The sequence below is a fragment of the Etheostoma spectabile genome, chromosome 16 (genome assembly GCF_008692095.1).
Source record: "Etheostoma spectabile isolate EspeVRDwgs_2016 chromosome 16, UIUC_Espe_1.0, whole genome shotgun sequence".
Lineage (NCBI taxonomy): Eukaryota > Metazoa > Chordata > Actinopteri > Perciformes > Percidae > Etheostoma > Etheostoma spectabile.
The window spans coordinates 9,367,097-9,377,540 of NC_045748.1; the positions used below are offsets into that span (position 1 = coordinate 9,367,097).

The 10,444-nt window shown below is 36.1% G+C and overlaps 1 long non-coding RNA gene across 1 annotated transcript in view; it reads right to left on the bottom strand.

Moving 5' to 3' along the window:
* LOC116704318 (uncharacterized) overlaps nt 1-10,444 on the bottom strand; it is a 16,013-nt gene that overhangs the window by 4,672 nt on the left and 897 nt on the right. Inside the window, exon 2 of the long non-coding RNA XR_004335654.1 lies at nt 9,162-9,445. This is a non-coding gene — a long non-coding RNA (uncharacterized LOC116704318). The remainder of the gene's footprint in view (nt 1-9,161; nt 9,446-10,444) is intronic.

Here is a 10,444-nt window from a genome sequence, read left to right on the forward strand (position 1 = left end):
TGTAGCTACCTGGAAGATTCGGGTTCGCTGAAACTAACCTTCTGGGAAGGTCGTTAGGTACGTGAGCCTGCGGGAGAAACTTTGGGTGGCAGCACCATATTGCAGTGGGCAACCTCAGTTAGCACTGCTGTGGAGCATATCCGTGATCGGTAGCAGCTGTTGTGGTGGTTACCCTTCACATGTCTCTTCTCCTTTAGTGGAACTGGTTGTGGTGATGGTCCTGGAAACCTGTTCCCACGGCAGAAATGAGAGCCTCGTTCTACACGGAGAGGAAGACAATCTGTATTCCAGGAGTTTTGTACGAGAGGGGTTACCTGTCCGCTGGATAACAGTTCTCTTCCCTTTATGTCTTGCCTTCTTGTTTTGTTTGACGTTGAGTTCTCACACGTAAGATTTGGCAGTTTGTCTGTTATGCTCGATCTTATGTCTCCTGTGTCTGACGGCTCTGGTTGAGATGTGAGTTTAAGGGTTAGGTCCTATATATAAAGATCTCATCAAAGGAGTGGATGGAGTGACATCAAAGGGTACCAGGATGGATGTCTTTTTGTCTTTTTTGTTTGTTTTCAAAGTGCATCTTTTGAATGGGAGGACAAAATAGTTATTCAACATTTCTCAATATACTACATCTATCTTTTTAAATGACAAAAGACTTGCATTTTCTTTCCTGGGAGGAAGTGAGCAGTTTGAAAGAGTTTTTGATATAGGTGACTTTTTATAGCATTTTCAGAATGACTTGAATTTTTTGTTGTTTTTCTAGCACATGTTTACTGCTTTGTTACAAAAAAAAAAAAAACACATACTGCCCATGGGCTGCTGCACCCATAGTTCTCACCGGTATTCACCCCTCTGAGTGAGATGCTCTGGAGCGCCTGTTTCTTTTAAGGAGAATGTGGCCAATTGACCTGAATGATGAATCACAAGATGCACCGAGTACTGACAATAGGGAAAAACAACGACCAAAATGGTCGTTTTTTGGTCATTAAAACTACCAAAACTAGAGTTGCTGCAGCTAAGACCAGAGCTCCCAGTTAGCTAAATGCTAAGTTGTAAGCCTTCTAAATAGTGCATTGTGCCTCTTAACAGGCACAAAATACAACAAAATGTCTGTGCGACATGAACAGGGCCTCACGTGACGACAAATGCGTTTTCACACATTTGAGGAAACTTTTAAATTCAGAGTTTGTACTGTCACTCTACCTCTTTTCCATCGGTCGCTTCACCAAAAGCCCAGAAATCGATCCACGATTCACGCCTTCGCGACGAAAACTTTAAGTTTATTTCCACCCCTTGAAAAGTTGATAATTGAGAACTGTGAGTGGTTATGACCATATCAGTGACTATTGAACTACATGAACAGACCAAATGATGCCTGTGGCTTGCACAGAAGCGTTACTAGGCTAGCTCTAGTCTCGCGCTGAAGTCCCGTTCCAGGACCTGGGGACATCAGTAAAGTGAAAGTGTTGACTTTTTACTTTCTCACATTGAGAAGAAAGTGAAGAAAGAAAAGTACTAGGTTGTCTGGAGATTATCAGCTGATTGTGTGTGCTACTTTGAGAACTGCAAGTTGTATAACTGTGTTGACGTTTCTTTAAGCGGTGTGTCATGTGAAACTATATTGTTATAGTTCTTGCTTGCACTTTTAAGTACATCTTCTTCAGTTTTATTTCAGTGAAACTGTTTATTATGCTTGATAAATGGTATTCTGAATATATTGAATAAAAACCTTTTGGCTCATGTGTGTTTAACGTCATGGGTCATATTTATTTATTATTATGTTTACGTCTATAGTTACTCTTACCATTTCAAATGATCTCGTAGATGTCATGGCTTGTGTGAGATTATAGTCATAAATGACCCGTTCAATTTATTACTTTCACTCAAATCAGTGGGAAATGTTGTATATACTTGTGATTATGGCTAGTGTATGGCGTCTATTCTCAGAATTTTTCCTTTTAGCAGAGTAACTAAGGGGAGCTCTAGTTCCAAAAGCTTGACCGTTGTTTTTGGTTAAAGACTGTGACTTCCAGCCAATTGAAATTAATGATAGATAGATAGATAGGTAGAGAGGTAGATACGAAGAGTAGAGAGGTAGATAGATAGATAGAAGATATAGATAGATAGATGAGAAGAGAGATAGATAGATAGAGAGGTAGGATGTAGAGGAGTGCACGATAAGATAGAGAGAGAGATAGATAGATAGTATAGAGGTAGATAATAGATAGATAGGTAGATAGGGTAGATAATGAGAGGTAATAGATTAGATATATAGTAGATGTAATAGATAGTAGAGAGATAGTGTAGAGCGATAGAGATGGTAGTATATAGTAGATATGAGTCGAGAGGTACAGGTAGCTACGATAACAGAGATAGAGAGTTATCGAATAGACAATAGTATAGAGAGATAGAGAGGTGATAAATGGATAGCCGGAAGTAGATAATCGATAGAATAGATGACAGTCGTATAAGATACAATAATAGATAGAGAGTAGTTAGAAGCGATATATAGAATAAGAGGTAGAATTAGATAAGAATAAGAGAGTAAGATAGATATGAGAGAACGAGGTAATAGATATAGCATAAGATAATCGTATAGGTAAGGGATAGTAGAGTAGATAGGTAGATATATAGAGTCTGTATCGTGAGATTTATATAGATATATCGTAATAGATAAATAGGCATGATTAGATAGATAGATAGAGGTAGAATAGCATCGATAGATAGTAGAGGTAGCTAGAGTAAGTAGCGATACATGATATATAAGATAGATAATAGATCCAGATCTGATAGGTAAGTGAGTAGGTATGCGGTAAAAAATAGAGAGATAGTAGATTAGAGAGTATATAGAGATACGATCGCTAGAAATCGATGTAATAATAGTAGATTAGAATATAGAGTGGATAGATCTGGATAGTAAGATGAGATGAAAATTAGATAGATAGGATGATAGATTAGATGAAGATTTTAAAAAGATGATGATCGCTAGATAGATAGCTAGATAGAAATAAATGGATGGATGTAGATATTTATTGATCCCCAAGGGGAAATTCACGTCCAGTAGCTCAAGACAAAATACACATACAGTACATCATAAACCGGCACTGATAAAATATAAATATAAATCCACAGAAGAAATTTCACCAGAAAAAATCCCATGAATGTACCAATGGAAGGTAATTTCTGTTTGTGATATACATCTGGCATTAAGAATAATGGACATATTCAATATTCAAGATAATTCATTGTTCGTGGGGGTTTATCAAGAAACGACAGTATATTTAAGGTAATAGTAAGCAGAGTAGTTTTTATAACACATCTGTTTTAAAAAAACTGCAGATTCCCACTTACCTGTCTATTGCTCGGCTTTCCCTTGTTTTTGTTGGTATTTGTTGTTTGCTGTATTATTATGTATAGTCTTTTTTTGTTGTAGTATTATGTATATTCTTTGTTTGTTGTATACTTATGTATATTATTTGTTTTGTTGTATTATTAATGTAATATAGTTGTTTTTGGTCTGTTTATTATGTATAGTATTTGTTTGTGGTTGTTATTCTTATGTATAAGTATTTGTTCTTGTTGTATATTAATGTACTAGTCATTTTTGTTTGGGTTGGATTATTATGTATAGGTATTTGTTTTTGCTGTAATTATTATGTTAGTATTTGTTGTTTTTTGCTGTATTATTATGTATAGTATTTGTTTGCTGTATTATATGTATAGTAATTTGTTTTTGCTGTATATTATTGTTTGTTGTAAATTATTATGTATATTAATTTGTTTTGCTGATTATGACACTATAGTATTTGGTTTTTGTTGTATTATTATTATAGTATTTGTTTTTTGGTTGTATTATTATTGTATATTGTTTTGCTGTAGTATAACTATTTTAGTAGTTGTTTTGTGTATTAATTATGTATGTATTTGTTTTGCTGTATTTTATGGTATAGTATTGTTTTGTTGCTATTATTATGTATAGTATTTGTTTTGCTGTAGTATTATGTATAGTCTTTGTTTTGCTTAATTTTATTATGTATAGTATTTGTTTTGGTTGTATAGTATGTTGTTTTGTTTGTATAGTAATTGTGTTGTTTTGCTGTATAGTTTGTTTGGTTGCTGTTATTATTTATATATTGTTTTGTTGTGAGGATTTGTTGTGTTGTATGTCAAATTTGTTGCTGTGTAAAGTATTTTCGTTTGTTTGGTATAGTATTGTGTTTGCTGTAATTTATGTATAGTCTTGTTTTTGCTGTATTATGTATAGTTATGGTTTTTTGCTGTATTCTGTATAGTAATTTGGGTTTTTAGCTTTTATAGTATTTGTTTTGCTGTAATATTATTATAGTCTTGTTTTGCTGTATTATTATGTATATATTGTTTTGCTGTATTATTCAGTCATTTTGTTTTGCTGTATTATGTCTAGTAATTTGTTTTGCTTGTATTATGTTATGTATTTGCTTTTGCTGTATTATGTATAGTATTTGTTTTGGCCTGATTTCTGTATCGTATTTTGTTGTGCTGTATAGTAATTGGTTTTGGTTGTACGATTTGTTTTGTCTGTATTAAGTTAATAGTATTTGGTTTTTTTGTGTAGTGGGCTCGTGAGGTCGTGTTCTTGCCATCTTGCGTAAAATTTATGGTGTATTAAAATTGCGAGGAGACGCTTGGACTAGTCATTTTATGCGTGTATTATTATAGTCATTTGGGTTTGTTGCGTATAATGTAATAGTAGTTGTTTGCTGTCCATTATGTATAGGTATTTTTTGTTGCTTTATAGTATTTTGTTTGCTGGAATTATTATGTATGTAATTTGTTATTTTGCTGTAATTAATATATGAATTCCCTGTTCGCGTGGCGTCCTGAGTGCCAAGAGAAGGCGCCTTTAAATACATTAATTATTATTAATATGTTATATTATTATTATGTATTAAATTATTAGGTTAAAACGCGAAAGAAGTCTGTCGGGACACCAGTTAGCGCAAGCTGGTCGGACGTCAATCCGTCCGTGGTATTTTCCTCATATTGACAAAGCTTTCCGGGAATACCGAGCGCTATAAACCATAAGCGAGCCGTATTAACAGCTATTCGGATCCTTCGGTATAAATCCGCCCCCTCTCTTCTCGCTGTCCCTGCTCAGCTACGCTAGTTCTGCTCTCCTCAAGCTTTCTTTTCGTCCTCGCTCTTGTCCCCACACACTGGGGCAAGGCAGCCCCAGACCTGTGAACCCCTCGCGACTGTTGTGTTCTGGTCAAGAATGGCCCGCTATGGAGTGGGGAATACTTACAACAACCTTCTCCATTAAACCATACTGAATGCCAATCAGCTGTGTCGTGTGTCGTCTGTGCTATCCCAACTTTCACTACTTGCCTTTATCCGAGAATGAGACGCCGCCAACGGGCGACGTTTGCTCCGAATTTTAAACGTACTAGGAGCTCATGTGTTTGAGTAGGAACGTTCGAGTTATGGATAAACGAGTGCTGTAAGTATTCCCCAAACATCCAAAAACCAGGGTACACACAGCAAGCTGCTCCATTAGCCGGCTAACGCGTCCAATAATTCTATATAAGCTACCTTTTAGCCTCACCGCATTAGTCACGTTCATTCCAGGTGACAACACAACATACTGGTTACTATGGCTGACGTTAAGAGGCCCTGTAAGTAGTGAAACCAGCCATATACTTAACCACCCCAATCTCGCAGATGTTGAGTGGGTTTTTTTGTGTTTGAAATGTTACCTGCTACGTCAATGATTTATAAAATTGTCCCCCCCCCCCCCAACTCACTGTTGTGCTTTTTTGGGTTATTGCCTGTGTTCTAATCCTGAACTACAGAAATAAGTTTGCTGTTTTAAACGGAGTAAACATTTTTCACCTCATTTCTCTGTATATAAAGTTGTATCAATTGTCCAACACTTCAACTCAAGCTGCCTTTTCTTTTTCTGGGTTGTTGTAAAGTTGTGGAAAGCCTCTTTCACCCTGTGTTTGTTTCCCTCCCCGGGTCAAAGGTGACCCAGTTCAATGTGTGTTTTAAACGCAAAAATGTGTGTGAGACATTCATTTCAATCAAATCTGCCTCGCTCTGAATAATACAACATGGTGGATCCCCTAACCAATCAACATTACACTTCTTCAGGCAAAAATGTGAACTGACTTACACTTTCGATGAATTAGCTATTAATTGGTGTGTCAGTTTTACAGTTCCTCATCCTATAACCATCTCACAATTTACTTAATTTTTTCCTGGGTTCAAAACAGTAAGTCCAGACTACTTGACACTCTACCCCATTCGGTGATTCCCTCAACATCCCCAATCTTAAGTATTGTCAAAATATCCATAATCTCCCATTTTTACCAGTATGTATAATGTGAATATAAACTGAGTTTGTTGACCATTCAATGTTTCAACGAAATAGCTGTGCTAACTCTAATCTATATTACATACACTCAGCTCCTAGGATTTTTCAAATAACCAAGAAGACAAGCCAAGCAAACACATCGGAAAACACTAATGATACCAATACAATCTAGGAAAAAGTAACTAAAACAATCGGAAAGCACAAACGAAATTTCAATGGTAGTTGCGATTATGTGTGCGGTTAATAACACCACTAGGACAAGGTATCTGGTTTTAACGGAACAGAGACCACACAAAAGGGTATGAACTGAACCGTAACTTATGGGGTTTCAAGTTTAACGCACATAAAGACTTGATGCTGGTCAGTTTCTGCACAGCTTTTTCAATGTGTCCCTTACCACAGTTAACATATTGTGTTTCATGGTGTGTATTGACATTCTTGCACACTTTCCCTGCTATATTTAGCCTTGTCAGCTACATGTTGTATAATTAAATGAAAATGTTCGGCCTCCTTTATTTATTGCAGACTAGTTTGCCACCGTGGTTTGTGCCATGGGTGTTTTAGCACTGCAGCTGTGACCTCCGATCTGATTATGGATCCTGATCGGGTGATTCAATTCAATTCACATACTTCGGTGAATTACAGCTCTAAACATCGTCTCTACCAGGTAAAAACCCATGCTGGAGGTATTCCTTATTTTATATACATTATATCTTTCATTTGATGAAATAAGCTGTAACAAGTAAAGTCCCTTAAAGTAGCTATTCTCTCATATCAAAACGGTATATCAAATCGTATCTCGGTTATAGCCGAAGGCCAGAGATCAGACGTCTAATTATCCAACAATAAATCAATAATACATAATAAGTTAATGAGCTTCATTGAACCTAATGGGGAATTTACAATTATATAACAACATGTTCACTTTTGGACATTAATTTAAAAACGATAAATTCTCATTACTTTTTAGTTTGCCATGTGTATGTCATGTTACTCAGAAGTAACAACAAGCAATCTCTTACGTGTGGTTATTTCCATATAGCTGTTTACTACAAAATAATGATCACTCAACCATAATAGTATAAAGTGGCTAAATTTAGCTTCACGTCAAATCCCAATGTGATCTTAAGTTTGTTTCCTTTTGTTTAATTTGGATCCCCATTAATCTGTATCAATCATATCATTTAAAATATCTTCATTCCTACCCTGGGGTTCGCCTACAAATCTTCCATTGACAATAACTCATTTGACGTTCACTTCCACACACACCCACACCACACACACACAACTCCCCATTTGAGATACAAATAGTACAAAACCCCAATCTTTACAGATTAACACACATTAACATACAAGAAAAATAAAACAAAAGACTTCTCCGAATAAGAATAAAATCCCATGTTTAAGAATACCTAACAAAAGCCATAACCAAACTAAGTTGTATTAACTAATTCACTTTCCTTTGAAAATAATATGTCTTGGGAGTGCTTTTTTTTTATTTTTTAAAGCCATATTGATGTTATACAGTAATAATAGTGCTCAAGTTACACAATACAAATGATAACCTAATCACCTTCAAAGAGCTCCCGGTCCCCTGTCTGTTTTTTTTTTTTTTCGTACTTTGGGACTTTTTGATTATTGACTTCCAACTTTAAAACATGTTTTTTTGTGAGTGAAGGCTGGAGTCCCTCCGTGTACAGACGGCAAGGCATGAAAACTGGCTTTAACAACTGTACTCCATTCTAAGGTGCATATTAACAAAGCTTGGATGAATTAAACCATAAGTATGTGATTAGCTGCGACTGCCTTCCCTCGTGCTCCCTTCTATAACATTTCCCCATGTCATCACAGCCAGTAACACAGACGAACTGAAGGATTTATGTGCCCACGTGCATGGCTACCCAACTAACACATTTACTTGGGGAAAAAGAAGCGTCTCACTTGAGAGCGGTCTTTAGTGGCCTTTGCGGCGTCTTTATTAAACACTGGGGTGTGCAGAGTCCTCGGTGTGTAAAAGGTCTCCAAACAGGATGGAAAGTTCTTTTTGATCTTTTTGTTTATTTTCAAAAGTGCATCTTTTGAACTGGGAGGACAACAATAGTTATTCAATATTTACGTTACAATCAATTTTTAATTGAATTATCATATCTGTAAAGTGACAACAGGAGCAGAAAAGTATTAAAAGGAAATGCCAATACATAACTCAGCTATTTGTTTAAAGTGTTATATGCTTAATTATAAATAATCATAAAGTTATCTATCTATTTATCTATCTATCTATTATTAAATGACAAATAGCTTGACTTGCATTTTGCCTTCCTGGTAGAAAGTGAGGCATGTTTTAATATGACTCATCTGAATTTGCTAAGACTTTTTATAGGGCATTTTCAGGATGATTTGTATTTTGTGTTTATAATAGTACATGTTTATATGCTTTGTTAAAAAAAAAAACACACACACTGCCCATGGCCGCTGCACCATAGATGCACCTGTATTCACCCTCTGTTTGAGATGCTTTGGAGCGTCTGTCTCTTTAAAAGGAGAAATGTGGCCAATTTTTACCTGAGTCGTGAATACTGGATGTCAACGAGTACTGTCCATAGGAAGAAAAAAAAAAAGAAATCGGTCGTTTCTGGTTGTTAAAACTACCAAAACTGGAGTTGCTGCAGCTAATGGCCAGAGCTCCCAGTTAGTTAAAATGCCTGAATTGTCTGTGCAACATGAACAGGGCCCTTACGTGACGACAAAGTGCATTTTAAACTCAGACATTTTGAGGAAACCGTTTCAATTCAGAGTTTGTACTGTCACCTACCTCTTTTTCCATCGCTCGCTTCACCGAAAGCCCAGAAGAGTCGATCAGAGATTTCTGCTGCATAAAACAGCTTAAAAAAAAAAAATCACCGGCTTCATCTTAAGGTGAAGCTGAAGGTACCTTCTGGGGAGCATCTTTAGGTGACTCTACCTTCTGTGGTAGGTCTTTTGGTGAAGGTCCGCAGCGAAGCTTTCTAGCAATGGTTCCATGCTGCCCGATCTCCACTGATGACGGTCCGTCTGCGGCTGCAGGACCTGGAGCTCGCCGCCAGTGTTTCAGTTTGACTGTTAAAAAGATGATTAAAATGTATTTATTTAGAAGTAGGCTGGCTGCTAGTTTTCTATCTATGACGGTGACAATGGTGTAATGATTCACATGGACTCCCAAGACCAGACGGTGTTCACCAAAGTGGCCAATAGGAACGTGGCCCCGCCCATGACATAATTTTCACATGGAGAGAAAAAACTGAATCTAGAGCAAAAACAAAGAAAAACGTTTTGAGAGAATCACTTTTTATTTTAGATATTTTTTCACACTGATAGCAAAAATATTCATATTTGAGAGTTTAAAAAAGTATTTTGAGAGAGATATTACGTTTTGAAAGAAACTTTTTTTATAGAAAAAACCTTTCACACAGAGCAAAAAATATTTATTTGAAAGTTTAAAAAAGTATTTTTTTAGAGATTTTTTTTGCTATTGGTATAAAAACTTTTTCTCTCAAATATTTTTCTCTCTCTGATAATTTATTTTCTTGCATGTAATAAAGAAACAAATCTAGCTCCATGGAATAATATTGAAAAAAGTTTCAGAAACACTGCGAAAGATAATGTCACTGCCCAATGTGAGGAGAGTGCAGATTTGAGTCGGACATGCTCAGATTTGAGCTACAAGGTAATGGAGCCTTTTAGACATTGTCGTGTTTCTTTAGAAATAAACAACGGACAAATAGAGTCTTTAGACGCTTCCGATGTAAAGTTATTCACTGTCAAAGTGGCGCCAAAGTGAATGGGAGTCGATGGGATGCTAACTGCAGGGGATGGCTTTGTAGCATTAATATGGTGCCATGGTCAGACCGGCTTTGGTCTAGTGCAGATTTGAGTCACGCATGCTCAGATTTAAATGATTTACAACGTAACTGTCACACTGAAATTTGTGAAATCAATGAAATAATAAACTTTTCTCATTACAAATAATAACAGACGATGGGAATCATTTCAAAAATATTGTAGCTATCTAAGATTGTTTGATTGCTAAAGTTAGCTCAAAACGCCATTCAACTGACA